The sequence below is a fragment of the Capsicum annuum genome, chromosome 10 (genome assembly GCF_002878395.1).
Source record: "Capsicum annuum cultivar UCD-10X-F1 chromosome 10, UCD10Xv1.1, whole genome shotgun sequence".
NCBI classification, from domain to species: domain Eukaryota; kingdom Viridiplantae; phylum Streptophyta; class Magnoliopsida; order Solanales; family Solanaceae; genus Capsicum; species Capsicum annuum.
In genome coordinates this window covers 153,938,363-153,944,276 of record NC_061120.1, presented here as the reverse complement: position 1 = coordinate 153,944,276, position 5,914 = coordinate 153,938,363, and the positions used below count along the sequence as shown (strand labels likewise).

General features: G+C 31.0%; 2 long non-coding RNA genes across 2 annotated transcripts; one reads left to right on the top strand and one right to left on the bottom strand.

Annotated features, from left to right (window-relative positions):
* Positions 1-1,700: 1,700 nt before the first annotated feature.
* Positions 1,701-2,473, top strand: LOC124888048. Its single transcript, XR_007045931.1, has 2 exons — positions 1,701-1,910; positions 2,094-2,473. It is a non-coding gene; the product is annotated as an uncharacterized LOC124888048 (long non-coding RNA).
* A 21-nt stretch (positions 2,474-2,494) lies between these two features.
* On the bottom strand, positions 2,495-3,498 carry LOC107852438. The gene is made up of 2 exons (XR_007045930.1): positions 3,259-3,498; positions 2,495-2,798 (listed from the first exon to the last, which is right to left on the bottom strand). It is a non-coding gene; the product is annotated as an uncharacterized LOC107852438 (long non-coding RNA).
* Positions 3,499-5,914: the final 2,416 nt, after the last annotated feature.

Below are 5,914 nucleotides of genomic sequence, written 5' to 3'. Positions count from 1 at the left end.
ATACAAATAAAAAACAACAGAGTACAAACCCCCACACGAACACACAATAGTAAAAATATTCTCACAATATAAACCCAATAGTTATTCTTCCCAATCAATAGCATGTTTTACTTATATATTAACTACCCAACTTAATCTGAAAGAAGTTAAGCCATAACCTACATCGAAACAATGAAATCTCTGCCTAAGGTGCTTCAACACGGAGATTTCCTCTTATAAACAGCCTCAAAAGCAACAACGTTTAAATATAGCATCTATATGTTAAACCAAAGCTAATAATACTCATATTGTTATATTTAGGTTGGATCCAAAATGAGTTCAAAAAATGAGCTTGAGGAAAAGGGTAAGATTGAATTTTTTTTTTAAGAAATACCTTTTTCAATATTATAGGAATCTACATGAGAAAATTCATGAAAATGGATAAAAAAGATAAGGTTCAAATCATATAAAAAATCCTTTTTAAGCTTTATTGGTAGAACTCTAAATTTTCATTTTGAAATCATGATTAAAAGGTGTTTTTGATGATATAATCAATGTAAAGTAATGGGAATAAGTTTTTGGAACTTACCCAAGTTCAAATAGTGGAGCAATCCTCCAAAATCTCTCAAACCCAAAGCTCAAAGGTCAAAAAATAGAGGAAAAACATGAAAATAAATTAAATATACCAACACAGCTTTGATCATTGAAGCAGTCAAATGACCACTTAAGAGGCCATTTCTTAAGCGATAGTTGACCGCTAAAGTATTATATACTACATGGCTAGACTTGCTAAAGCGACACCTGCTAAACTGGTGGAGTGCCAGCTTTAGCGACAGGCGACTAGTCAAGCTTGACCGCTAAAGCGATACCTTGAAGCTTAAGCAGTCACTGCTAAAGTGGTACTTTGGTTGCTAAAGCGACTGCACCAGCAACTTTGCAAAGTTGCAAAGTTGTTGGTCGATCCCTCAAAATTCATTCAAAATCTCGTGATTATAAACGAACTTTGCTACTAGGCTAATTTCGATGTTTCAGACTCAATTGCAATGTCGGATTTTAAAAAAAGTTGTTTTTACTAAATTAACCCCTGGGACACCTTTTTACTATTTTTCAAATAAACAATCGAAATACAAGATAAAAGTCCCAAACTCAAACCAACCACACTACTAATCCAAATTCAATATTTCATATCTACTGACATAGTCCAAATTGTGGTCCATCACTCGAGTCATTAAATATTGATCGAAGTCAATTATATGACTTTTAAAGCCTCTAAAAAACACAAACTCATACAGATCATTCTCGATCGCATTGAAAATCATGTCAACCATCCCTAAACCCCCCCCCCCCCCCCCCCCAAAAAAAATATAGCAACTACGAAAAGAGGCAAAATGATCAAAATACATAAAAATAGAAATTCACAAATTTAGGTCATTACAGGATACTAAAAGTTCCTTTCATGCTTCTAATTCCTATTTGAATTCGAGAGGAAGCGTAATGGGTTGAGTAATATTACAGGAATGTAGCTAAGAACACTTTGAAGGCCATCGAGGAAATTGAAAGAATTAGAGTTCATAGAGATCGAGCAGAGATATAGGCAAAGATGTGTTGGGTTTGTATTGAGGTGTGAATGAAAAATGAATAGACACCTAGGAAATGGGTGCATGTTAAAAGGCAGTTTTTCACTTTGAATGGTTGTAACCTTTTTGATGGGTTGTTTCGTTTTTGAATGGGTGTTTTGTTCCAAATTGTTATATTTGTTTTCAAATGACACATATCCTCCTAACAGGTATGTTTGCACCTGTTAGTGACTATAAATATTCAGAGGTTGAACATCATTTCAACTACTGAAAATCAGAAATAATAATTACAAAATAAAAAGCAGATTGATTTTCTTTCATCTGCTGCACAATTTTTTCTTCAAAGAAGTAACAGTAAGTGTGATATACTCTATTTGTTGAGTTCGCTAAAGTTCTGCAATAGTGTTCTATTCTATCTAGGAGGAAATAAACCAAATCATAAACAATTGTGAGGGAATTAAATTCTTTAAGGAAACACATTTTTCTGTGGGATTAGAACTATATTTTTTCTATCAGTTTTCTGGTTTTGTTTTGCAGGAAGAACAGGATGAAATGAAAGAAATCCAAGGTTCAGTGGAGGAGCTCGATCGAGCAGAGCATTCACATGGTCAAAGCTCTTGCTGCGCTCGAGAAAAACCCATCTCTTACACCGCCAATAAAGGCCAAGGTTTCGCAAAAGCAATCTGAGGAAAATCGCATGGGGAATGAACATTTTGCTTCCTATATTCTGTTGGGGGAATGGCTGGAAGACTCTTGTATTTGTTTTGATTGTCATCTGGCTCCTCTATTTTACGAAGTTTCGTTCGAACACCTCAACTCGATTAATATACAAAATTAGTTCATGCTTATTTTTACGGTATGTGTAAGATTTTGATGACATTAAATGCAAAGCTTTCCCTAGCTTTCCGAATTTGCAATGGTTTGGCAACTTAGTCTTGTGAATATAGAAATACTCTCTTATAACATTGATAAAAAAAAATGAACTTCCAATACGATGATCTGTAGATCAAGAACTAAAGAAAGATAATACTATCTTTAACAAGGTTCCTAGTTTGTCTTGACATTGGAATTATTGTCTTGGAGCTTTCTGTTACTCTTCTCCTCTATCATCAGAGTCTCTTTTATATCCTTGTTTTGATCAAGGACTATATTGTTTTGTGGTGGTTTAGTTTCTACTATTGGCCTTGGTGGCTTCCTCGCACTTGTGTTTATGCATCTTCTGCAAATCAAATACACAAAAGCCTACAAATTCCAGAATAAGTATCAAGGAGTAACTCATAATTTTAACTTGTATATATCAACAGCATAAAGAACTTTTACATTAACTGTACATTTTACCGTCAAGTATTTTATGAATTAACAAACCTATGCTACCACATATAGTTACATTTTGTTACAAGTTACGTTAACCTGATGTTTTTTTTAAATTGTATGTATATATAGGAGTTGGTAGTCAATGAAGTGAGTTGAGAACCATAAGGTGTCGGGTTTAAATTTCAGTGGATTCGAAAGAATACAATGTGTTTTTTCCATATATGTCCAAGCCTTGATGGACGTAGTTATCCGATAGTGCCTATGGGTAGTAACAAGTACCCGTGGAATCAGCCTACATGTGTGCAAGCTGGCATAGGCACCTGGTTATAAAAAAGGGATAGATGACAACACAAAAAATGCATGATGTGAAAGAAAATTGTTAACTCACATGGCAATAGTCTTGAGCAGACAAGGATTGGAGCTTTGAAATATTAGCTTGGTTTTGGGCACTAAGTTATGCAAGAGTGCCATCACCAATGAGTAAGAATAAATCACTTGAAGATGTGGCTGGACCGAGGCAAGATGATGTGGTAAATAAAGAGCAATCAAACAATGTATGTACACAATAATAATTGTAGTCAATTGTTGACTACAACAACCAAAGAAGAATTTTAAAGAAAGACTTCACTTTTATATTCTTCAGTTCACATTCTGAAACACTGTTTTTTCTTCTCGTTTTTTACTTTTTTTATATTATATTTTATATTTATATAATGGGAATAGGAGAGGAGCTTAGGGTCAATTTTTAAAAATGAAAATTAAGCTTCTTAAAGTTCTACTAATTATTATTTGAAGATTTTCTAAAATTATTTATATTTATTTAAAATTTATGTCAAAAAAATACTATATATTATAATAATTAATTTTAAAGTATTTAAAAGGCATGATAAGCTTTTTGAAATTCTAACGGTGCTACATAAATTTAGATAATTATTAAATGATATTAAAAGTACTATAAATAATAATAAATAACAACTAAAAATATTTAAAAGACATATAAAAAAAATGAGAATGAGAGGAGCTAAGGGCCGCTTTCAAAATTTATAAATAAGCTTCTCAAAGTCCTACTAATTACTATTTGGGGAGCTTAGAGAGTTTGCAAAATGACCATTTCGTCCTTCTACTTCTCCGGAATTACTAATATTTATATAAAATTTGCAAAAAAAAAAAAATATAAATCACAATAATTAATTCTACATTATTTAAAAAACATAATTAAAAAAATTGATTGATTCTCAAAATTTATCAGTGTATCATAAATTAAAATAATTATTTGAAAGTGATATAAAAAGTGCTATAATTTTTATCTTATACAGTGTAAAAGGATCATAGGAGAGGAGCTTAGGGTCAAGGTTCAAAAACGACAACTAAGTTCCTAAAAGTTCACTTATTTTTATTTGAAGACTTTTTCAGAATTATTTGTATTTATATAAAATTTAAGTTAAAAATACTATAAATTATAATAACTAATTTTAAAATATTTAAAAGGCATAATTGAAAAAATTGGTGATTCTGAAAATTTTGTAGGTGTTGTATAAATTGGGACAATTTTTTGAAAATGATATAAAAAGTATTATAAGTCATAAAATTTAACAACTTAGAAAATGAGAATAATAGGAGGTTAGGGTAAACTTTCAAAAATTACAAATAAGCACCTCAATGTTTCACTTATTACTATTTGATGAACTTAGGATCAGTCTATAAAATGATCATTTTTCCCTTCTACTTCTATAGAATAACATATATTTATTTAAAATTTACGTAAAATAATATATTACGAATCACAATAATTAATTTTAAAATATTTAAAAGAAAAAATCGATCGATTCTCAAAATTCAATCAGTGCCGCATAAATTGGGACACTTATTTGAAACTGATATAAATCACAATAATTAATAACTTAAATTATTTAGAAGACATAAAATATTTGATTGGCTCTCAAAATTTTATCATAATTACATAAATTGAAACATAAGAAATAACACATATTATTCAAAAATTACGTAAAAGATACTATAAATTACAATCATCAACAACATAAAATGTTTAATACGTGAGAACAAAAAGTGACTTGAGAAAATTAAAGGAAAGATGTTTTTTAAGTCTTGAATGAAGGATTGGTGACATTGACCAACAGATAGGGTCAAACATCATTAGGAAACTTGATTAAGTTAATTGTGGACTTGATTAATATTTTCAAAACTTACTAATCTTTTCAAAAATACAAATCAACCCAACCCACACCCCTCTTCAATCCAAATCAACCACTCTCTCTCTCTCCAGCTTCTCTCAACTCTCTCTCAACCAATAGTTTTGCAAAATTTCTCCCTTCAACCTCCGGCGACAAACAGGTGGGCGAATTTATTTTCGACTTTCAACCGTCAATCAACATGAATACTTCTCTGGCGACAACAACTTCGAGTTCTTCGTCGTCCCATTTTTTTTCACAGGTAAAAAATTATGAAGAAACCGAGGAACTTGAGCCAACTACTCTTCTAGTATTGAAATGTAGATTGAATAAAAACCTAATTTTTGGCATTTTTTCTTCTTGTTATCGTACTATTAATTTAATTTATTGGTGATTTTTTATTACAGTTGATGTTCTTAGTGTATGTGTGTGTGTGTGATGTGTTGGTGTTGCTGGTTTGATTTGTTGTTTGTCTTAGTAAAAATGGTATTGCAACAGCTGAAACATCTGATGTAATAGATGAAACATATGATGCAACAGATGAAAATCTAATGCAACTATGAAAATCTAATGTAACAGGTGAACAATCTAACAGATCATTTATCTGTTGCGACAGACGACTCTTCTGTTTGGAAAAAATCTAAACAATATTGATCCAACAGATACCTAATTAGTGATCTATTTTTATTCTTTCCAAAGGTTTACTCTTTATTTTGCAACAGATTAGGACTATTTTTATTCTTTTCAAGGGTTTACTCATCTGTTTCAACAGTTCGGTTATATGTTGCAACAGATAACATACCTGGTGCAATAGATTAGTGATCCATTTTTATTCTTTCTAACAGTTTACTCATC